Source organism: Panthera uncia, chromosome A2 (genome assembly GCF_023721935.1).
Source record: "Panthera uncia isolate 11264 chromosome A2, Puncia_PCG_1.0, whole genome shotgun sequence".
Taxonomy (NCBI): domain Eukaryota; kingdom Metazoa; phylum Chordata; class Mammalia; order Carnivora; family Felidae; genus Panthera; species Panthera uncia.
In genome coordinates, this window is record NC_064816.1 from 136,011,387 (window position 1) to 136,037,223 (window position 25,837).

Here is a 25,837-nt window from a genome sequence, read left to right on the forward strand (position 1 = left end):
TGTCGTTTGGGTAGGAGAGCTGTATGTTATTAATGTGAGGGAATTACTACTGAACTCTAATCCTACCAACTGTGTTTTTCTTGGAAACATGTTTCTCTATATCTGCCTTTTGGGATTGTTTTATATAGTGATCATATCTGGCATACAGTGATTGTATAGTGATATAAAGTCATTTACTCACATGGCATGTGTAAGTCATGGGTCCTGTGGTTTCCATTTAATAAATATTTACTCAGGGGCGCCTGGGTGGTTCAGTCGGTTAAATGTCCAACTCTTCATTTTGGCTCATGTCATGATGTCACAGTTTGAGTTCAAGCCCCACATTGAGTTCCATGCTGGCAGCATGGAGCTTGCTTGGGATTCTTTCTCTCTCTCTCTCTCTCCTCTCTCTCTGCCCCTCCCCCACTTGTTCTCTCTCTCTCTCTCTCTCTCTGTCTGTCTCAAAATAAATAAACTTAAAAAAGATACATGTTTACTCAGCTGTCCTAATTGTTATTAAATGAAGTCTGAATTCCTTGTTTGAACCCTATACAACACAAGCCTATGAGTCAGAGAAAACTCTTTCATTTGCTTCTATTTTATTAATTTAATTTAATTTTATTAATTTTATTTTAGAAAGAGAGAGAGTGTGAGAGGGGGAGAGGGGCAGAAGGAGAGACAGAGAATCTTAAGCAGGCTCCACACTCAACATGGAGCCCGATGCAGTGCTCAATCCCACAACCCTGTGATCATGACCTGAGCCGAAATCAAGAGTCAGATGCTCAACCAACTGAGCCACCCAGGTGCCCCATCATTTGCTTCAATTTTAGATGGAATAGAATTCCCTTGACAGTTAACTTTAAACTTGTCTTTTAAAAATCCACCAAGGGTTTATTACAACCTAGACTCAAATTTGCTTATTGGAGCATTGTGCCCCTTGATAAAATGGAATCAAGTTTTATGGGACTACTTCTAGACCCATGATGGGAAATTGCTAGAAAATTATTACTAAAATGTAGACAATAGGCAAGGGAGCTGTCCAGTAAATTAACACGAATCTTTCTGAATAAGAAAACTTTAATAGTAAATAGAAAATGACATGTATGGAAAACAATAAAGATATAAATGACACTGTCAGAGAAATGAAATAAAATCCTGGCTGACCACTTAATTTACTAGGTGATCCCGTGAAAATTACTTAACCTGATGTCTGTACTTCACTGTCCTAATCAGATAAATGGGTGCGATAGTGGTACATCTTTCCTAAAAGTTGTAAGGATTTGGGGTGTCTGGGTGGCTCAGTCGGTGAAGCATCTGGCTCTTGATTTTGACTCAGGTCATGATCCCAGGGTCATGGGAGCAAGCCCCGCAATGGGCTCCATGCTGGGCGGCATGAAGCCTGCTTAAGATTCTCCCTCTCCCTCTGTCCTTCTCCTGCGCGCGCTCTCTCTCTCTCTCTCTCTCTCTCTCTCAAAAAAAAAAGTTGTTGTGAGGAGTAATTGAGATTTTTTTTATGTAAAGAAGTTGGTAGAGTGCCATGCTCATAGACATCCCTCAATATTGGTTAATAGTAGTAATGTGGTACATAGCACAGTGCCTGGCATGGAGTTTTTGATAATAGTGTCGAGGGTGCATTGAAGAAACATCATGGTTGGCCTGTAACCATAATGAAAAGTTTGTCTCTGACTGCTCCTTTACAATTTACTCACTAAGAAGACATTTCTCTTGTCAATAGATGAAAACTGAGCAGATCCATTCTTAGTAAGGGTAATAAAAAGTAAGCACACGGTTATGGTTATTTTAAGGCACAAAATGCTCTGTCAAGTCATAAATCGGGTATTCAAAGATCTGTATTAACATTTCACTCTTCCATCAAAATTACACTTTCACCTTCTCTTCCTGTGCCTTCTGGCATCTGCAGTTGGTTGGCCGAATGCCTTGGGTGGGAAAGGGGGTGTGAGGCATCACTGTGATGTTTTCACTCTGTGCCCTCTGTGTCAGACCACATCAGGGATGGATTAGGGGAGAACAGGGGGCAGGACTGCCAAGTTCTTTCTTGACTGATCACTGAGCCTGGCAGGAACTAGCTTATTCTCTGCCTCTAGATGTTTAAGCATTGATCTTTGTCTAGTGGCCTTCTCTTTGGCAAGCCACTACTCCCTCAGCCAGAGTCTCTAGGAGCATATTTTGTACATACCTTCTCACTGTTGAAGTCCCCATCACCTTCCCAGGTTGCCATCTTAGTATTTGAAATGGCTCCAGGCACACATTTCCCTTTTAGCCTACATTTAGTCTGTAAGGAACAGTCTCTCACTCCTTGTCCATGCCACTTGTGGGACTGTAGTTACTTCCCAAATGCTCTTCTCTACCTTTCCCTCTACAGGGCCTGTATCAGGTGAATGCCATCACATCATATCACATCACATCACCTCACATCACATCACATCACCTCACGTCACAGCGTCTCTCAATTGCAGGCAACAAATTACAAACTCTCCGAGTGGTTCCCTGGAAGCCTGCTCTCTTTAAGCTAAAGAGAAGGAAGAAACACCGGTCCTCCCTGTTCTTCCTGCTTCTCACGGGGCAACCTGTCACCCCTCTGAAGAAGAGAGGGGACCCCTCAGGGAGCCATTCCCTCCAGGAAATCTCCTCACAAATCTCCTTGAACACTTGTATGTTTCTAAAATGGATAAGGAGGGATTAAAAAACTGTGGGGTAGTTTATGATTTCTCCTTTGGAATTTCTGTTAGATGTAGAGTAAATCTATATTATTATAGAAATAATAACAAGCACAATAATAATAAATAACATTTATGGAGTGCTTACCAATGCCAGATATTGTGCATGTGCCATTTTATTTAATCTGTTAAAAAGAAAATCCTGCTACAAAATAGGTCCTAGTTTCTAATTCAAAAAAATAAGGATACTTACTGAAGCATAGAGAACTTTAGTTATATGTTCAAGGCCACATAGCCAATTAAAGCCCTGGCATTTTAATTTTGAGGGACACAAGCACATTGTAAGCTGCTTCTTCATTACTATTAAATGAATCAGTGATTATATATTAGTCTTACTTTCCATTATCCCCTAGGATTTTACACAGTTCCTGACAGAAGATAGGCTTCAAATTTTTATTGAATGAGTGGGGAAAAAACAAGCGACAAAACTCGAAAGATTTTATAAAATAGATTATATTCTTTTTTAAAAAAATTTTTTTTACGTTTATTTATTTTTGAGACAGAGAGAGACAGAGCATGAACGGGGGAGGGTCAGAGAGAGGGAGACACAGAATCTGAAACAGGCTCCAGGCTCTGAGCTGTCAGCACAGAGCCCGACATGGGGCTCGAACTCACGGACCGCGAGATCATGACCTGAGCCCAAGTCGGCCTCTTAACCCACTGAGCCACACAGGCGCCCCTAAAATAGATTATATTCTTAAGGACAAAAGTTGTTTTTTTTTTTTTTTTTTTGTCTGCAATTGGGTCAATGTATGAATTTGTTGGGGGTGGGACACAATTCAGGCCATAACACATGGTAACAACTGTAACAATTCCACAACATGGGTTGACAGCCTCTTTTTGAAATATCTTCCCGGATTTGTGTGGTCAACTAATTCAAGAAACTGGCAGTGGTATTTTTCAATGAAAAATTTTTACTACCACTTAGCTTACCAGAGAGAAAGAAACACATGCTCAGAATCGAACAACCTTGTTTTACAAACAGATTTGGTTTGTGGAATCTGCACTCCTTCTAACTCTCTGGTGACTAACAAAATTCCTGTAAGAAGTGAGATCAGAGTCTTTACATGTTCTGATCTTCTGGGGCAAATTATTCCCCAGGAACTGAGTGAGGAGCGCATGTTCACAGGGTCAGCCGTGAACACAGCTCCCCACAGAACTGAGAAAGGAGACTTGGAATCTGGCTCATTAGCTTTTACTCTGCAGATTCCTTGTTCATTTAAAAAGAGGTCAGCGTCTTAGCCCCTTTTTTTGGTTTCATTACAGGTCGCTCTTCTCTGCAGAACTCTTCTTTGATTTCTAAGTTTTTAGAATTTTCTTGGCAGGATTTGCTAGAGCTGCTCTTAAAGTTCTCTCGTGACCAGTTTTGGAATTTTCCATAATAAATGCTTTTCACAATTGGTAATTGTAAACACCATATGCCTTCTGCTTATTTAATTCTTCTCAAGCTTTCATCAAATCCCTATTTATAATATAAAGAAAAAGCACCATGGAATTTAGACTTGTTAAAGAAAGATGATGTAGCCCGTTTCCCGGGTTTGAAATCTGCCTCTCCAATTTCTAATCAGTGTGTCTTGGGAAAGTTATTTAACTTCTCTGTGTCTTAGCTTCCTCATATGTAAGATGGGGATAAAATAAGATGTTGTTGAGATTAAAGGAAGTGATGTACTTAAAAGGACTTAGAATTAACAGAGAATGCTGCTTGGCACAAGGAAACACTCGGGAAATGTTAGCTGCCAATCATTTTTGTTGCTATTGTTTTTACTGAGTAGTGTGGATGTCCTTTGGCAGTTGGGGAAACTCCATGATGCTGCTTCTCACTATTCAGAACCGGCTACCAGGGGAGGTCACGGCCAGGTTCCAGGAAGACCCATCCTCTCTAGGATAGTATGGGACTCTGGGCTCTTGGCTTTGCCCTTGTCCATTTCTTCCAAGCTGGGGACATGACTTAAGTGAAGTGAAATCAACTTTCAACCTCCCTTCCTCCCATTCCCCCGACCTACTCCCTTGACCGCTAGCTGGAAGTGGACACTAGACGTTTGGATTTAGCTTTCACTTCATGTTTATGAACATGGGCTTCTTCACACAGCACTGGGAAGCCATTTAGGTTTACTTTAGTGAATGTCTTATCTTCTTTGGTACTTTCTGCCACAGTTCCATCTACCACCAGAAGATATCTCAGTGCTCTACCACCTAAGGCTCTTCATGCCCTCCAGGTGCTCAGATCCATCCTGGGGGAATCCTCCTGGGCTGGTCTCCTCAGAAGGCACGAGAAATTACAGGCGGTTTAAAACTGGAGAGACTGGGGTGAGGAAGACAGTTTGGGAAGGTAAATCAGTGTGCCAGCGAGATGTTGCATATTTGGGAAGCATCCTCCTCGCAGCACAGACTCTGGGAGAAATCAGAGTGATCTGAGTCCTTGGGCAGGTCGTTCAACTTTGGTAAGCTTTGGTTTCCTGATGGGTAAAATGGAGTTAATTATATTTCCTACTTACAGGTGAGTGAAAGATTTATGAAGTTTACATCTATTTATCTATCTTTCCATCATCTCTCTTAGATATAACTTTATCTGGGGGCCTAACACATTGTACGTATTCAATAAATATACTGTAAAGAAAGAAAGAGGGAAGGAAAGAAAGAAAGGAAGGAAGGAAGAAAAAAAGAAAGAAAGAAAAGAAAGGAAGAAAGGAAAGGGAAAGTAAGGAGGGAGGGAGGAAGGAAAGAAGGAAGGAAGGAAGGAAGGAAGGAAGAAAGGAAGGAGAGAGAAAGAAAGGAAAAGGAAAGAAAAAGAAAGAGTGACATGTCTCTACTCAAGGCAGCTAGGCTGGCCAGTTTCTGCTCTCTCTTTCTTGCACTAAGTTGTAGCCATCAGAGATATTTGTGCCTAGACCAAAAACACCAAATTTGGAGAGGCAGGTGGGAGGTCTCCTGGAATTGCCCTCTTCTAGTTGAGGGGCAGAGTATAGGCTGAGGGGAGGAAGCAAGTGGAGTGGGGCAGGTTGATGGTGAAAACAACGAAGTGATTTGTGTTCATGGGAGAGGGTTAGGTATGGTCTCCAGGATTCATTTTCAGCTTCCCGAGAAAATATGAATGTTAAGAAAAGCCTTTGGGACATTACACTGCTGTTCAGATTCAGATTCAACCAAGAGAGTTATATTCTACAAAGTGTTTGATATGCTATCAAGGCCATTTGTTTTGGTGATATATCATTTGTAGCCTGATGAAAAACAATGACTTAGGGGCACTTGGGTGGTTCAGTCGGTTAAGCATCTGAATCTCAGCTTTGGCTCAGGTCGTGATTTCATGGTTTTGTGAGTTTGAACCCCGAATCAGGGGATTCTTTCTCTCCCTCTCCCTACTTCCTTACTCACACCATCTCTGTCTCTTTCAAAATAAATAAATAAACTTAAAAAAAAAAGACTAAGATGAGGCCCATTTCAAGGCAGACATTTTCCTGGGTTGTCCCCTGCCACTGCGCTGACTAGATGCTCATCTGCTTTCTTTCATGCATAATCAGCCCTACTTTATAACTTTCCAGACACTGGAGCCAGTGAGCGTTTTAACTGTATTAGTTCCCCCCTACACGAGCTATATGTCCCTTGTTGTTTATCAATTAGTATGTATTCAGTGTCACTGTCTTCAGTTAGCACTTGTTACTAGTATCAGTGCTAAAATCAGGGATTCCCCGATTTTTTTACTTGAGAGGAAGCAGGAAAAGCATCAATAGCAGCTCAAACTGATTACAGACACTGGTTAGTCATGAGGTATTTCAAGGAGCTCCAGTCTGACCTTTGAGCAAAGTAGTCTGATAAATTAGCGAAAACTGACAAGACAGGATAGAAATGGTTTCGGAAATTCAGGAAAAGAACTCATTTAGGTTGTGTGTTTTTCATCCTGCAGAGACTCCTTCCGTCTTCTTCATTCTATATCTTTGCCTTATTCCTATCATTTCCATAGTGCTCTTTTGCCCTGGTGACATCTCCTTTCAAAAAAGTTAACAAACTCACTCTTGGGTGTAAATTCATTTAGCTATCAAGTTGACTAATTTGTGTAGGGCCCACAGCCAGCAGGTTTGTGAAGTTTGCTTCCTGCCCCCCGAGAGTGGACTTCATAACTTGGTAGGAATTGCATGAATGGATTACATAAACTTAGACGGTTTCTCTCTCCAATGGATTGATACTGATTAAGTATCCAAGTATCTTCAGGCTACATGAAGCAGATGAAATATATCATGGAGGTGAGTGAATCATCCTGAAGATCCTGAAATCAGTGGACCTGGTTGCTTGGAGATTCCAAATGGGCAGCAACAGCTCCTGGGAGTTACAGCTTCCCTGGAAAGTCTACTTGATGAGAACAGGTGCCATATCTGTGTTGTTCATCACCAAGCCTACACAGGACTTGAACACCATACATTTACATCCACTGTTGTTGCAGGGAGTCAAAGAATTTAAAGGCTGTTTTTACAGAGGAAAACAGGGGAGGAGAAAAACTAACTCCTGTAAAGGTAAGGCTAGAAGTCAAGGACACATTCAACTATCTAGTGACCACGGGAGTTTGTTATTACCAAACATTGAACATAAATGTATCACCAACTTTTCCTTTTTATTATATAATAAAAGCACTATGGCAGTTATATAGGGATCTCCCCTTTCCATCTTTTCCTCAAAAGGATTTGAAAGAGTCAGTCTTATAAAAGTGGGAAAGGGCTGCCTTTTCAAAACTTCAAAGCCTCACAGAAATCTTTAATGGTATTTCTTGCCATCTTTCACACTCTTCTCCAGAGCAATGGATAAAGTTAAGGGCATCAAATGTCAGACACCCTTACTCCAGAGTGGCATCTAATCTCCTTTTGTCTATTTTATTTTTCCTGTTTATACTGACTCTATTCCATGACCTCTGAGCAAAAGGAATCCATTTGCTAGAAGACACCCTTGATTTGACCCTCAAGTTCATACATAAATGGCCATATTTTATGGTCAAATAATTGCATACATAGTTTTACTTGTTGGGTTATTTATATGAATGTCACTATATCAAAATGCTTTTCCTGACCACACAGTCTAAAGCAGTTCCCCATTCCAGCCCACCTCAACACTTGTTAGCCTTTACCCTGCTTTATTTTTCTTCTTAGCATTTTTATCACCACCTGAAATATATTTATTTGTTCATGTTTATTTGTTTGCTATCTCTTAGCTTAGTGTTGTATCCTTAGTGCCTAGAATAGCACTGGGGGAATAGGTACTCAATAAATATTGATTGCATGAGTGAATGAATGAATCAGATATTCTATAAAGATAAAGTTTAAGCCATATTTCGGCATATATTCAAGGTACTTAGAATTGTAAATAATAAAAGTATACTAAGCTCTGATCTGGTTGTTGAAGTTGATGGACTTTGAAAACACAGGAACCTGGGTTTAATGATAACAATCATTTACTAGTGCAGTCTTATTAATCCTTTTGACAGAGACAGAGAAGCAGAGCATGAGAGGTAGAGGGTCAGAGAGAGGGGGAGACACAGAATCTGAAGCAGGTTCCAGGCTCCGAGCTGACAGCCCAGAGCCCTACACAGGGCTTGGACTCACGAAACACAAGATTACAACCTGAGCCGAAGTCAGAAGCTTAACTGACTGAGCCACCCAGGAGCCCCTAATTCTGTTTTAAAGATTAGGAATGATGTATGCAAAATGTCAAAGATTGCTCAGTTCATGATAATTATTAAAGAGAAAGAGTCATGATTTCAACAACTAGAAATACGACAGCAACAAAAACTAGAACACCCAGGATATTTATTATAGCTATGAGAAATTCTTAGAATTTTATGGAATTATTTTTCAAGTCGTGTCAGGTGGTTGTTGGCAAGTTGTTGCTTGCCTATTATAAAAATGGATCTTTCGTCTCAAAAGTTAATGCCACTACACACATCAAAAAATAAAAACTCTTTAGGCTAAGGCTGTGTGTGGATTATAGAAAATAACCAGTGAATCCGTTTTTTTTTTTCTCTTTTAAAAACTGTGTAAAACATCAGCAGGCACCTGGGTGGCTCAGTTGGTTAAGCATCTGATTTCAGCTCAGGTCATGGTCTCAAGGTTCGTGGGTTTGAGGCTCGAGTCCAGTTCTGCGCTGACAGCTCAGAGCCTGGAGCCTGCTTCGGATTCTGTGTTTCCCTCTCTCTCTGCCCTTCCTTGCTCACACTCTTTCTCTCAATAATAAATAAACATTAAAAAAAAACAACCTGTTAACACATCAGGGTACCCCCAATTACTTTTGAATAGCTATGCCCCTTTGTGATTCTGAGTTTATATAGAGAAAATTAAAACAAAAACTTTGGCTTATAGAATTCCTAGTGATTATGTAGTTTGAGTGAGAAATAGACCTTGCTATGGTAAGTTTTGGGGGTTAATGTCTTACCATAATGTAGCATAGCTTATTCTATTTTTTTCTTTCAATATATGAAATTTATTGTCAAATTGGTTTCCACACAACACCCAGTGCTCATCCCAAAAGATGCCCTCTTCAATACCCATCACCCACCCTCCCCTCCCTCCCACCCCCCATCAACCCTCAGTTTGTTCTCAGTTTTTAAGAGTCTCTTATGCTTTGGTTCTCTCCCACTCTAGCCTCTTTTTTTTTTTTTTTTCCTTTTCCTTCCCCTCCCCCATGGGTTCCTGTTAAGTTTCTCAGGATCCACATAAGAGTGAAAACATATGGTATCTGTCTTTCTCTGTATGGCTTATTTCACTTAGCATCACACCCTCCAGTTCCATCCATGTTGCTACAAAGGGCCATATTTCATTCTTTCTCATTGCCACATAGTACTCCATTGTGTATATAAACCACAATTTCTTTATCCATTCATCAGTTGATGGACCTTTAGGTTCTTTCCATAATTTGGCTATTGTTGAGAGTGCTGCTATAAACCTTGGGGTACAAGTGCCCCTATGCATCAGCACTCCTCGATCCCTTGGGTAAATTCCTAGCAGTGCTACTGCTGGGACATAGGGTAGGTCTATTTTTAATTTTCTGAGGAACCTCCACACTGTTTTCCAGAGTGGCTGCACCAATTTGCATTCCCACCAACAGTGCAAGAGGGTTCCCGTTTCTCCACATCCTCTCCAGCATCTATAGTCTCCTGATTTGTTCATTTTGGCCCCTCTGACTGGCGTGAGGTGATATCTGAGTGTGGTTTTGATTTGTATTTCCCTGATGAGGAGTGACGTTGAGCATCTTTTCATGTGCCTGTTGGCCATCCGGATGTCTTCTTTAGAGAAGTGTCTATTCATGTTTTCTGACCATTTCTTCCCTGGATTATTTATTTTTCGGGTGTGGAGTTTGGTGAGTTCTTTATAGATTTTGGATACTAGCCCTTTGTCCGATAGGTCATTTGCAAATATCTTTTCCCATTCCGTTGGTTGCCTTTTAGTTTTGTTGGTTATTTCCTTTGCTGTGCAGAAGCTTTTTATCTTTATGAGGTCCCACTAGTTCATTTTTGCTTTTAATTCCTTTGCCTTTGGGGATGTGTCAAGTAAGAAATTGCTACGACTAATGTCAGAGAGTTCTTTTCCTGCTTTCTCCTCTAAGGTTTTGATGGTTTCCTGTCTCACATTCAGGGCCTTTATCCATTTTGAGTTTATTTTTGTGAATGGTGTGAGAAAGTGGTCTAGTTTCAACCTTCTGCATGTTGCTGTCCAGTTCTCCCAGCACCATTTGTTAAAGAGACTGTCTTTTTTCCATTGGATGTTCTTTCCTGCTTTGTCAAAGATTAGTTGGCCATACTTTTGTGGGTCTAGTTCTGGGGTTTCTAACGTAGCCTATTCTAAATAACAAATCCACAAATTTATCATTTTCTTTATGCTCTTCATCCTATCTTGCATATCAAACCTTCCATTTAGGGTAACTTTCCTTTTCTTTAAAGTATATATCTATTAACTCCTTTGATGTATGCTTATTGGTGATAACTTCTTAGTTTTTATTTGTCTGAAAGTATCTTTAGTTTTTCTTTGTGCTTAAAGGATATTTTTGCCAAATATGTAAATCTAACATGGCAATTATTTTCTCTCAACACACTGAAAATATAGTCTATTTTCTGGCTGTCCTTGTTGATAAGAAATCAACTGCTCTCTGTTACTTCTTTGAGGTTAATTTGGATTTTCTCTCTGGTTGTGTTCTTTGGTTTTCTTTTGGATGATCTTTGATTTTTTTTCTTTTTCTTTTTCTTTCTTTCTTTTTTTTTTTTTTTGGTTGTGCCTAACTTCACTTTACTATTCCCAAAAGTAGATTTCCTTTCATTTATTCTTGAATTTTTCAGTTGGAATAGTTTGTCATTGCTGGAAAATTAACATCATTTCTTCAGTCATCTTCTCAGTCATCATCTCTTCAAATGCTTCCTCTACCTCATTTTTCTTTCTTCTCCTTCTGGAACACCAATTAGATGTATCTGTAGCAATTTCTCACCTCATTGATTGATTGATCACTTTTAACCAGTGTATGTTAATTGAGCGTCAAGCATTTGTGTTAACCCTACTCATGATTTTTTTCTCCCATATGTGAAATCTTTATTTAAACCATGTATTCCCTTTGGCAAGTCTTAAGTGAAACTTAAATAAAGAAATAAGACACTTGAGAAAAATATCTCTGCTCCCCCCACCCCTCCCCACTAGTGTTTTTAAATTTACTTACCACATATTGCATTTCTTGAATGAAACATGGTTTCATGTATTTGGTTTCTTTTCTTTTTTTAATTTTTTAAATGTTTATTTATTTTTGAGAGAGAGAGAGAGTGTGTGTGTGAGCAGGGGAGGAGCAGAGAGAGAGGGAGATACAGAATCTGAAGCAGGCTCCAGGCTCTGAGTTGTCAGCACAGAGCCCGACGTGGGGCTCGAACTCACGAACAGTGAGATCACGAACAGAGGTGAAGTCAGACGCCTAACTGACTGAGCCACCCAGGAACTGCTCTTTGGTTTCTTTTCCAACATCTTTGGTCACTTATAATTTATGGTTCTTTGCACTTATTTTCAAGTTTGTTTTTAATTTCTTTAAGCAAAACAATAGCTATTTTAGTCTCCTTGCTACTACTGGTATTTGAAGTCATGCTTGTCTGCTTCTGCAGGCTCTCTCTCAAGGTAATTTATTTCCGTGCTTGTTGGTGAATTTTGCTTGTTGGTGAGTACATATTTGGTTGATCTTTTCATTCAGAAAACCTCTTTGACTAAATTGAAGATGCTTACCTCCTGGTAGCATGTGTGCTCGTGTTTGCTGGAGCTTTTCAGCTGCTCCACCATCACTGGTTTCATCTCAGAAACTTCTGGTTTGGTGTTTCCAACTCATCAGCATTTGCCTTCAGGGCAGCCCTACTTTTTGCGTGTTCTCAAAATTTACCTTGTGAGTTTCAGGTCATGGACTGTGAACTGATTGGCCCTTAGGTGATTTCTCTTACTTCTCGTGAAAAAATAAAAAGTAGGTTTTATCTAGGATCTAGCTGTTTTATCTTATTATTTGATTTTATTTATCGAAAACATTTTTTTACATTTATTTGTTTTTGAGAGACAGAGAGAGACCGAGCACAACTGGGGGAGGGGCAGAGAGAGGAGACACAGAATCAGAATCAGGTTCCAAGCTCTGACTGTCAGCACAGGGCCTGACGTGGGGCTCCAACTCAGCAGCCATGATATCATGACCTGAGCTGAAGTCGGACGCTCAACCGACTGAGCCACCCAGGTGCCCCTAGGATCTAGCTATTTTGGAGTGAGAGGTTCTTCAAAAGCATCTACTCCTCCATGCTGTTTGAAGTACTTCTAGTAATGTGGTGATTAAAAACAATTATTTGACCACACATCTTTGATCCTGTGGAGTATATACAGGCGTGAATTTATGCTTCTACTTACATGAGCCAGCTCTCCATCCTTCTCCTCTGTCTCTGTAGGTCACTAACATTTCACACGTCTTCCTATTTGAGCAGGTGCCACTTGCAAATGTGTTGGATACGTGGATTCTAGAGGGTTACTATGCATATTTCTTTGTGCTTCCCTAAGCAATAGCTTGTGTTGTAGATGTATATTCATTTGTAACACACTCCTAGGTGACTGTCATAGCAGTAAGGAGATCTGAACTCGAAACTAACTAGAGCATTTTTAATGAAACTCTGTGGTTGCTGTCAGGGAAACTCTTCTCTAAACCACGTAAAGGCTTGTCATTATATGTGTGCATGCAGTTTTAAATTCTGAAAAGATTCCAGAATTCCAAGGAGAATCAATGATACGTGACTTATACCTGGCAAATTGGGACATTTTGAAACCTAATGAATGCCAGAGTGGAGGTTCGACACACACTGTATCAGATCTGTGGTGATCTTTAAGGCTATCTTTGGAGTTCATTTTGGTGCCTAAATAGGAATGCATTATTTGGGCTCTATTTCTCTTAACCTGCCTCTCTGTCAGGAGCCCTCATTTGGGCTATATTTCATAACTGCTTCATATTATTCAGCATTATTAAGATCGCTGGGTGGTTATTTCCCCATCTCCCATCATCATGTTATTTGAGGGAAAATGTTTTTTAAGGAATACTTTTAAAAACTGCTTGAAGTTCAACGTGTCAGCTTCATCAAAATTTGCTGAATAGATGCACACCGCACCATCGCTAGATACAACCTGCCAAATGCTCTTGGTCCCTGCCCATCGTTTTCTCTCCCTTTCCCTGCTCCATCTCTCAGCTTGGCTCACTGACTTCTGTGAGCCAAGTCAGAAGTCCAGCTTCTAGCCAGTTCGTTTTGATATATTAAGTTCCTTGATTCTTTTCTTCTTGAAAAAATTATAATATGTTAAATGAAGAAGAATTCAGAGATCATTTTGTAAAGTACCTTCATAGGTAAGGAAATGTAGACTTGCTACTTTATATTCAAAAAAAATTTTTAAGTTTATTTATTTACTTTGAGAGAGAAAGAGAGAGCTCACCCATACAAGCAGGGGAGGGGCAGAGAGAGGGGGGGGGAGAGAGAGAATCCCAAACAGGGTCGAGGCTGTCAGCGCAGAGTCAGATGTGGGGCTCAGTCTCATGAACTGTGAGATGAGGACCTGAGCTGAAATCAAGAGTCAGATGCTTAACTGACTGAGCCACTGAGTCACCCCCCAGACTTGCTATTTTAAAGTGTTTTGCCCAAGGTCACATAGAGAAAAGTTAAGTCCTGCTATGTATTACCTGAGTGAAGGTGAGAGAGACTAAGTTTTGTAGACTTTATTTACCAATGAACAGCAGCCTCTTTATTTCAATGCTCAACTGACTGATATCCGAACGATTCTAGTAGCCTTTAAATTTCAAGGAATAGACCACTAAGTTCAATCAAAACTGAAACAAGCTTCAGCGATATTTTCAATTTTATAGAATTAATTGTTTCAAAACTAAGAGAATCCATCAGCTTTTAGTTTCACATCCTAGTAGTGACTATAACACAATGTCAGTAGAGGGCAGCCAGCTACTAAAATTTAAAACATGCTTCTTGGCTTTTCTATTTGTCCTAAAGTTTCCAAATCTGATTTTATAAAACATTTATGTGTCAGATACAGTAGTGATTCTTTTTTTTTTTAATTTTTAATGTTTATTTACTTTTGAGAGAGAGAGAGAGAGAGACAGACAGACAGACAGAATGCAAGCAGGAAGGGGCAGAGAGAGAGGGAGACACAGAATCCAAAGCAGGCTCCAGGCTCCAAGCTGTCAGCACAGAATCTGACATGGGGCTCAAACTTGGGAACTGCGAGATCATGACCTAGGCCAAAGTCGGATGCTTAACCGACTGAGCCACCCAGGCGCCCCAGTAGTGATAGTTTTTGATTAAAAATAATAAGAATTTATTCAACTTCCACTCCAACTATTCTAATGCCAAGTGCTGTGCTGAAAATCATTTCTGACACTAACCACCCAGAGCTAGTGTCACCTTCATAGATTTAAGGGCAGAGTCCTCACCAAGACCATCCTCCCTTCACATGCCAGCCCAACATCAGTAGAGTCTCTGAACTACTCACATTGCTGACACACTGGGTGTGAAGTTGGTGGCTCCCATAATCCCCTCAGGTTTGATAATTTGCTGGAATGACTCACAGAACTCAAGAAAGTGCTACACTTATTTTGTTACCAAGGTTAAAATCAGGAGGGCCAGCCAAATGAAGAGATGCATAGGGCAAGGTTTGGGAGGGACTATAGGTCTTCTGAATCCCTCCTTTGGAATCAGAGCATTTTAGTCTCCTAGTAGTCAATGTATTCACCAACCAGAAAGCTCTACTGAGCTTTTGTTTCCAGAGTTTTTATTGGAGTTTCACTACATAGGCATGATTGATTGAATGATTTGCCACAACCTTGAACTCAATCTCGAGCCCCCTTCTTCTCCCCAAAGTTGGGAGATCAGGCTCATATCATAGGGCTCACACCCCAACCTTCTAACCATGTGATTGGTCTTTTCAACAAAACCAGCCTCCATCTTGATGCTATCAAAGGGTGAACCAGGAATTACCTCATTAGCATAACAAAGATACTCCTAAAACTCAGGAGATCCAAGGATTTAGGGTCTCCCTCCCAGGAACCAGGAACAGAGATTGGTCAAATTCTTTATAACAACAGACTCATGTACACATATATACACCCAATTTTGCCAAAGAACATTAGTGTTTATTAATCTCCTAATTATCATTATCTTCATTATTTGTTGCTGATTTTTACTAAAGGACTGAAGGAGAATATGTAAGTGATACAACATCGTAGCCTTTTCTTTTCTTGAATATATACAGAAAGAAATATTCGAGGAAAATATTTTGCTATTTATACAATGGAGGAACATTTCATTTCTGATTAAATATTTTTGATGGAGTATGTTCTAAAGTTTGGGTTTATATTTAGCTCATGTTAATGGTGGACACTGGGGAAAAGTGAACAAACTATAGGTAAATCAACAGAGAATACAGGAGGAAAGCTTCTGAGTGAGTGCATAGTGGGATGATATTAATCAGGGGCATACATCATTTTGGCTCTATTCCTAGCTAGCCATACTATCTTGAAGATCTGGATGCTCACAATGTTTCCTTCATTTTCACTATGTAGAAATTACATGTAATTGTTTTTAGTATAGTTAAAAATACATTTCCCCCATTTAAAAATAATAACTTTTATCAGAAATGGCCAAGCCCATGGTATGGAAGTGGACTAAGTTCATTACCACACAGGGTGCTGGCACCTAGAACTGGCAATTTGGTTCCAGATTTCAGTACCTCAGGGAAAAGTAGACTGAATGTATCCCACAAGGGGCAGGGCACTGGAGACTATTTTCCCACATTCATAAATGAAAGCTGTAAAAACTTGATTTTCTTGTGTAAGGCTGCATCCAGTTAGAACAGGTTCATGAATGGTGAAGAGAAGCAAAGAATCCTAAATGATTAGAAATGAGACAAATAGTGGGTATTGGCTTCAGTTCTGAAGATGTGAACCTGTTGAAGAGATACAAAATATACTTCTGATTTGTGGACCCTTAGGACCTGAGGTGAAGCTACTTAAAGAATGCCCAAGAGGAAAGGAAAAATGGGGGAGAGAATGAAAAATAAATCCATGGAAAGTAAATATACCAACAAAAATGACAGAACACCTGAGGAAATCGAACCCCATGATGTGAATTATTCCCTACTGCAAACAAACAAACCTGTGAACACAAAAACAACAACAAAAGCAAAGCAAACAATAATAACAACAAAACCACCCCAAAAAACAAAAAACAAAAAAAATAATTCATTCATAAAAATATAGAAGTAATTAAATAATCTAGGAAGTACTTTAAATGTATGTGTTTAAAATTCTTGAAGAAATATCCATAAGACAAAATTAGGGAGCACTGAAACAAGAACAGGTACTTGTGAACCATGAACCAATTAGATTCCTTGTAATGAAAAAGAAATTAAAATGGGAACCATAATACACATTATTCTTGAGACAGTTGAAGAAAAAAATTCTAATAAAGAACTTTGAAAATTACCTAGAATATGGCTTAAAAAGATAAATAAATAAAGTGAAGTTCTGAGAAATAGAACATAGTTTTAGATGCTCTAGTAAAATATAAGAGAGAGAAAAGCCAACAATTTTCAAAACTAAAGGGCAATATACATCCTGATACTGAGAGAGTACCTTAAACGCCATGTATAACTAACAAACAAAACATCATTTACATTGGATAGATTGGATCTTGTGTAATTAAGATGACAAGAATCTGTACCCAGCTAAACTGTTAAACAAACCACTTGTGGGGAAAAAACAACAACAACATATTTTTGGACACTTAAAGACAAAAATATATTTGCCACAAAATATCATTGACATTTCTCTAAAGGGTATAATTTAGCAAGAGACAATAATTAACACAGAAAGAAAAAATGTGACGCCAGCAAAGCACATTGATAAAACCATACTAGGGACATAAAAATAAGCAATGTCTTTAGATATAATTTTGTTGATATATTTAAAAATAATGAACTGGGGCACCTGGTTGGCTTAGTCGGTTAAGGTTAGCTTCTGACTTTAGCTCAGATCATGATCTCACAGTTCGTGAGTTTGAGCCCCACATTGGGCTCTCTGCTGTCAGCACAGAGTCCACTTCAGATCCTCTGCCTCCCTTTCTCTCTCTCTCTCTGCCTGCCCCCCCCCCCCACTCACACTCTCTCTCAAAAATAAATAAACATTAAAAGAAAAATAAAGAACATTCTATACAACAATCTCTCTACTTATCAATCTATTTGATTAAAAATTTAATGAGATGAAATTTATGATTTACTACGGCCAACATTATATCATTTTTGTCACCTACACAAAGGAAAATAGTTTCAAAACTTTGAAAGCAAACTGAAACAGAATGGGGGATCATTACCATTTAACTTTTTGTACAGTAGTCTGATTTTGCAAAATAGAATTTTTAGGCCCATGAGATTTTTATTGTTACATGCTTTATAATTATTGCTTTAAAAGATTTTTTAAGTACCAAATTATTAATCTAACTCTTAATTGCCAGAACCAATATTTAGTTGTCAAATCGCCTTTGGCAATTAAATGTTCAAATCAGTAATTTAAGTCTTAGATTATTATGTTGAACTTCTATTTGATAATTACACTATTATGTTGATCCTATTAAACCACTTAAAAAAAATTAACTGGTAGCTGAAATATTCTGTGACATGATATTCTACCTTACAAAAATCTAATTTATATTGACAAACTTTCATCTCTTCTAATTCATGGCTTTTCATATTTAGAATAAAATAGAACTAAGACTTAACAGTTGAATATTTAGTTCCCAGAATTGTACACCTTTCAGTGCTACACAGTGAAGAAGAGAAATTGGTCATGTAAAGCATTTGTCTTTTTCCTCCTTGCCATAATTCCTCCCTTGTCACATTAATATTTTTGACATATTTACATAAAACCTTGCTTTATTAAGTTGAGAACAACAGAGATCATTGAGTCATTTATGTTAGTGTGTAACCTGAACATACCCAAATCTGAGGTGTAGATTAAACCTGTCACAGAAAATATTTACAGTAGGTAAAGCCACCATTTTTGTTGTTGTTGTTGTTGAGGTATTTAAAGGACATAAGTAGTATGTTGAGTCAGAATAATTTAGTCTGTATCTAGCAAATGCTACAGACACTATTTTTTCACTCTTAGCACTTAAATGCTACTTCAGTGAGAACGCAAACTCTAGACAAATTGCTAATGTTTTCATGCTCAGTAGTCAAATGAATCCCTTCTCCATTTATGTAAGTTGATTGCCAGGCTGTCATAAAGCTCTGAGCAGAAACCCTCTGATATTGCTATCCCATTCCACAGAAGAATATCGTAACATTGCTCGACTTAACATTGAGTGGTGGCGTGACCTCTAAGACGGGGTATTTGCGGTAGTTTACTGTAATGCTGCCAGGCGTGAGGCAGTGATGGCCTACTAGCTGTTGGCCGTGGGAGAGTAGAAGCCCACTGTTTCCTAGGTGTTCTTCCCGTTTTCATTTTCTTCTAAACAGCAATCCGATCACTGCTTCTAGTTAAGATGCCATCACTCATGGCAATTTAAGAAGAGCAAATCGTGTTCCTGCGAGTTGCCGGTGCAAAGTAAGTTTGCGGCGTAAAGAAAAGAGAAGAAGCCTTTGTATTATCTGTTTCAAGTGTGGCAACCCAGTGGCATAAAACAGAGATAGGATTTGCCTTTGCCAAGACCACGGGACAGGTTTTGCTCTCGTAACACATGTGACATTGAGATATTTTCTTTGTTTTCAGATTCCAGGAAATCATATATAAAATAAGTCATATAAGCCCCAAACAATTAAAGCTCACTAGAAAACTCCTGAATTGCAGAATACCTTAATATTGTAGCCTGAAAGACTTACATAATACTGCTGTGTTGTAGAACAGGGCGATTAAATACTGTTCCCAGGATATTAACGTGGAGGGGGCTGTAGAGGATGAATTAGGAAGTGAAGAGACTGGTATCAAGGAGGGAAAGTAGGAAACCTTAGAAATTTTCTTTGTGCAGTGATGCCTGTGGTTATAATAATAGAGGCTGAGAAAAGGACTTCAGTGATAATCTACTGAGACCCTCACTTTGTGAATAAGAAGTAAGGTCAGAGACATCGACTTGACGAAAGTTACTCAATCCAAATTTCCTAGCAGTATATTTTTATTGTCACATGAGCTGCTTCTAAGATTTATTTTTGAGAATTTAGAGGCTCTAACATTTCACCGACTGGGGACTGGCGGTAAGAGAGACTCATGTATTAAAGAAATTGTCTGCTTTCTCCTAGGCTAAAATGAGGGGGAGGGAGTAAGAAGGAAATTATAGATTAGGGATTAGGCCACTGGGGTTGAATTTCAGATTTTGCCAAAATCTTACTGATATTTGGCAGAAGTTTTACCATGATTTACTATGAAGTTAACAAGACTTAAGCTTCAAGACTGTCATGCCTGCATGCCATTTTACGGGAGGCCTTGGAAATGCATTCATATTTTTCGCAATATTTATAAAGTAAAATATTTAAACACAATCAATATCACTGTCTCTTAACAATTCTGACCTCCACTCACTTCCCCTTATGCAGGTGGCATTGGAGTGACCACTGACATTGCTAACAACTGCCTACGATAAAGAGACGTTGACCATACGTTTAAGTTTCAAGGGATTATATTCACGTGGTTTGCAGCCACAGTGTGTATAGATGTATTTTCGTGTCCAGGGGAAGGAATGGGTTCCAAGAATTCTTCTACATCCTCAATGAAACAATGGACTCAATGACATCAACAACAAACTGGCTATGAGTGCTGTCAATACAGAATTCTTAAAAATAGTCACAGCAGCACAACAAATCTGGATATGCTCCAAAATATTACAGCTTATATATCATGACTTTAAGATTTCATGTCTTATGTGTAAAGGAAAACTGATGGAAGATTCCCCAAATTTGACAGCAATCTTAAAATTTCACATGACACCAATTGTGAAGCTAAACCATCAATAATAAATGATAAATACATTGCCACCAACGATGCTAGAGGGAAAATTCAATTACCTTCCTATTCTCTCCGTTGACAAAGACTTTACAAAATTGATGTATATGAGGGGGTAATCAAGGAGCCTGTATCCCAAAATGTAACCTAGATGTGCACAAGGGAATTAATTAATAAAAATATTATATAACTTTTCTAGACTTTATGATATTTGTGTTGTCAGCTTTCTAATATTTGTGATTTTTAGATCTTCTCACCAAAACATGTATATTTGTTCTAAGACCCAGTTTTGTATTGTTTTCTTTTAAAAAGCATCCCCAAATTGTATATGATTAAGGTCACATAAAACCTGGATTTCTCCCCATTAGTTGAGTCCTTAGGGATCCAGATAAAGACAGCTAAAGAAAGGGAGAAGAGAGATAGTGGACATTTCACCTCCTCATCCCTTCGAGTAGTGTTCTTAGATAAGGATATACATGGTTAAACACGTGCAAGGTTATCCATGGCCTATGGGAAGAAAAGAACTACTTTGGGTTTACACTTAATCCTAGGGTGCAGTCTTTTGGTCCTTCTCTCTGATTCCTAAAGCTTTTGAATCTAATTTTGATGCCTCTCTCCTAAGGTCTTCAAAAGATACAATTCAGTCTCTTGTCCTCTCTGACATTTCTTTTACAAAGGAGCAGGAGCTCCAAACTTCTGGGCTTATCTTCGTAAGCCTCAGGGTAATGCATCACTTTTTTTTTTTTAATGCCTCAAGCCTTTCAAAGGGATTCAAAAAAATATGATAATGAGCTTTTTCACTCAGAGTCTGGGCCAAATTACTCAATCGACCATTATCAGAACCTGATATCTGAATCTGAAATTTTAACGGCACTGATGCTGAGAATGCAAGCATTATCGGCAGAATTGGGGTTCCTGAGAGGATCTTCAACAAATGGTATCCCCCTCCTCCATTCGGGATCAGCAATGGGTTGAGAAATAGGACAGAGTTAAAGTTGTGGCCAAATTAGCAGTCAAAGTTGCAGAGATAGCTCAGCACGACAGTCATTTTGGCCTGTTAACTGACACCAGAATCAGGCAGATGTACCCAGCCAGGGACAGGCCACGCTGTACGAGGATACGGCTCACATAGCAGTCCTGACCATACGGCTGAGCGGGAGATAGTTTCAGCTTTCTACATGCAGGCCTGCTTTGTAGTCAAAAGTCCGTCACCTGCTGGAGTGAGCAAAGGAATGGGATGGTGCTGAGGAAAAAATCCTTCCTTGTAGACCCTTGAAACACAGAAAAGGCATTCCTTCTAAAAAGGTAATTGCAGAAATTTAATTTCATTAACATTTATATTTAAATAAATATAATACATGGGTTAGTATCAAGAGCTATGGGCTTTTGAAAGGTTGAATATTCTTAAATACTGAGTACACCAATACTCAGTACTTGAACTTTTAAAATTGTGTGACTTTGGACAAATCACTTACCTCCTTTAAGACAATGTTCTCTTTCTAGCTAATTTCTTTAAAAATTTTTTTCTTAATGTTTATTTATTTTTTGAGAGAGAGATAGAGTGTGAGCAGGGCAGGGGCTCGGAGCCTGACACAGGGTTCGAACCCACGAACCGTGAGATCATGACCTGAGCCGAAGTTGGACGCTTAACCGACTGACCCACCCAGGAGCCCTGCTAACTAATTTCTCTTAAAAGCTAAATGAGACTATGTGTTTAAAGTACTATACACATATAAGGAAATGCTCTGCGCAGTATTGTGTGTGTGTGTGTGTGTGTGTGTGTGTGTGTGTGTGTGTGTGTCTGTTTGGTGTTTTCAATGCTTTCTGAATGCAGCCTCCTGGGTGCTTCTCCTTATTAGGATGTTTGTTTGTCTGCCCTCTGCCCTCCTGTCAGTGCTTGAGGGGCCCCCTTCATCTTCCCTTAGCAGAGCACACATAGTCATTTCCATGCAGCATAGGCTCTCACACCTTTATTGCCTGGCTTTTTATTTTTTCCCCAAGCACAGATGAATGGCAGGTCTTATAGATCTTTTCTAACTTACCATTATGTTTCTGGTGAAAAACACTTTTCCATTTGAAAACTTCTCCCAAACCCTGAAGGTCACTTCCTTCTATCAAAATATATTCTTTAGTTCTCTGACATGCTAGCTTATTAAATCACAGCTCAGCTCTCGGTGCTCAGATGGAAAAAAATCTGCCAGCTTTTATTTTCTCTAGTATATATCTCAGGCTTTACCAAGATATAAGCAGAGAATATCTGAATATATAATATATTGATATGATATAATATTGATATGATAAAATATAACTATGATAAAATAGAATTACGATATATGATATGATATATGATATAATATAATATAATATAATATAATATAATATAATATAATACAGAAAATTTTATGCTATGCCCCTGCCCCAGCCAAACCCCAAATTTCCTCTTTATGCTTCTATAAATGACACAGACAATTTAAAAATATGATTGGGATTTCTACTGGGTTAAACATAGCAAAGGTGGGTTTTTTTCCTAGGAAATTTTTTTGTCATTACAATCTAAGACTTTAATAGAAAGCTTTTGTATGTTAGCTCTCTTTGCCTATACATTTTGGAGGATAGAAATAGAAAATACAAATATATGTTCTTAAAAATCCTATTACTTAGAGTTAAAATGTTTTCTTTTAAAACCCTAATGTGGGGCACCTGAGTGGCTCAGTCAGTTGAGTGTCCAACTCTTGATTTTGGCTCAAGTCATGATCCCAAGGTCATGGGATTGAGCCCCACATAGGGCTCCACACTGTCAGTGTGGGGATTCTCTCCCTCCCTCTCTCTCTCTGTCCCTCCCCCATGCTCTCTCCCTCTCTCTCTCTTTCAAAAATAAATAAGCATTTGAGAAAAAAAGAACCCTCATTTATTAAAAAAAATAAGTAAATAAAAACCCTACTGCTAAATTCAGTTCCACTATTTACCTTGGCTCATTAGATATTTTACACAGCTGCTTATGAAAAACATATGCAGAACATTCAATTTTTCCTTTACGTTTGTTAAGTAGCCTCTAAAGATCATGTTCGTTTTGGCAAGCTTCTATTCTTCCAACCCACCTCTGGCTGTTGCTAATTTTATGCCCTCTTTCTTCAATTGCTGCCCGAAGTCTAAGGCCTTTTTTACTGCAGCGATGTTTCCGGTCTCATTCCAGGATCATGGCCATCCTTCTACTGTGTCCTCTGCTAGCATCTATATCCACTCAGATCTGAGAATGCTTTCCCCATCTGACCAGGGTAGACTAGTTTCTCTTTGAGCACCTCCCAGAATTCTCTAATTCACCGTTAACAAAAGGAGCTCTGACCTTGGGTTGAGGAACGTTCTCCACTTCTAATTCTTCTTCCAAAATGAACAAGTCTGTCGGAAGTTGTTTAGATGAGGGTTGCCTAGGGTTTCCCCCTGCTGGTCAGCATGCATTTTCCTCTGCTGAATATATGAGCTTTCCTCTTGATTTTTATTCTCTGGATCATTCATTTCTCTTAGAGGCTGCACGATGCCAAAATATCATGGTTTTCTACAGAGTCAACGTTGTTTGGACAAATGGATGTAAACTGCAGCTTAAAACAAAACAAGCATAACACCTGTGCCTCCCAATAGGCCTGACATCAGGGAACATCAGTCTAACTTCTGTATTTGTTTCTTGGCAGCATGGGGATGAATTCTTCACTCTTATGTCTTTGTTGCATAGACAAGATCTGCACTCACATCTCTGGTATTTCACTTGATATATCATAGTTGATATGTCATTTGAGACTGTCCATATATCATAGAAAAATAAAAAAGTGGCAGAAAAGACCCCTGTGCCAGTACCCTGCTTGTTATTTAAAAATACACACACACACACACACACACACACACACACACACACGTTTGAGGATTTGGTGGATGTTGTGTACTTTTAGAGTTACCTTTCCCTGGAATTGATGAATTCTATTCACAAATGATCTCAGTTTCCATATATAGCCTCTCATGGCTTTCAGGGCTTCCAGATTTAAAGCTGGATATCCTCTGATCCACTGTTCATTTTCTATATGTCTGCTCTTCACATGTCTCCAGCATTAATCCTCTTTGAAAGGATTAGAGCATATTCACTATTAATACTAGGCCTCCTATGAAAACTGTTGAGGCTTAAGGAAAATGATTTCATTAATCCATGAATTTGACATTGTGTTTAGCAGCAACAAATATGGGTGTCTCCAGAGCTCCAGAAAACAGTAAGCTTAAAATGGAAAACTATCATAAGTAATTCTTATCTCTTCATTGTAATATAAAGAAGAATGTAGATCTAGGAGTCTGCAAATTTTATTTTAGATAGTGATCCTTCTTTTTAAATATCTGCTAACAATTAGTAAGACACTAACTAGGAATATCCTGTACTCTCTATGTCAGAGGTGTTAATAAAAATGCCCACAGTGTGTTGCAGAACAAGGAGAGGTTTAGATATTGATGTTCTTCAACCAGAAGCTCTTGTGTCTTGTATTTTTCTCTTTCTTCCTTACTGTCATTCATTTCATTCCATTTCATTTTAGAGCCAGAAGGACCCTTTTCATATATGTGCTGCCAAAGTGAGCAGTGGAAGGGGCTTTAAAGGGCATGTGCTCACTCTCTACGTTAAGTAAGCGGAGGGCCAGACGTGTGAGTTGCCAGAATGTCTAGGCTGTTAGGGGCAGAGCTGATACTTGGCTATTCGACCGACAAAACAGTGCGCTGTCCACTAAATCCCAATGTGTTTTTTTGACTTGTTCTCTCTCATGTTTAGACATATGGTCTGGCTCAGCTGTGAGGAAGGAGAATAAAAGAAAAACAAAATATCAAGATTGGGAAAAGACAGAATTTTCAAAACTAGAATTTTCTAGTTTTGAAAAAGTACAGACCAGAAGGCATAGTCTATATAGATATAAGCAAATGCTATAGAATTTTATTTTATTTTATTTTATTATTTTATTTATTTTATTTTATTTTTTTATATTTATATTTTTATATTTTATATTTTATAAAAATATTTTTATATTTTACATTATATATTTTTTATATTTTTATATTTTATATTTTATTTGCCTTTGAGAAACAGAGAGAGACAGAACGTGAGCAGGGGAAGGGCAGAGAGAGAGATACAGAATCTGAAGCAGGCTCCAGGCTCCAAGCAGTCACCAGAGCCCAGTGTGATGCTCGAACCCACGAACCCTGAGACCATGACCTGAGCCGAAGTCAGACGCTTAACCAACTGAGCCACCCAGGCACCCCAAATGCTGTAGAATTTTAAAATTCAGTCTTCTCATTTTTTATGCTAATTGACTCAACATGAAAATTCTAGATTGGACTTTTAGTCTAGATCCAAATTTCTTTTTTTTTTTTTTAATTTTTTAACGTTTATTTATTTTTGAGACAGAGAGAGACAGAGCATGAATAGGGGAGGGGCAGAGAGAGAGGGAGACACAGAATCTGAAACAGGCTGCAGGCTCTGAGCGGTCAGCACAGAGCCCGATGCGGGGCTCGAACTCACAGACGGTGAGATCATGACCTGAGCCGAAGTCGGACGCTTAACAGACCAAGCCACCCAGGCGCCCCTA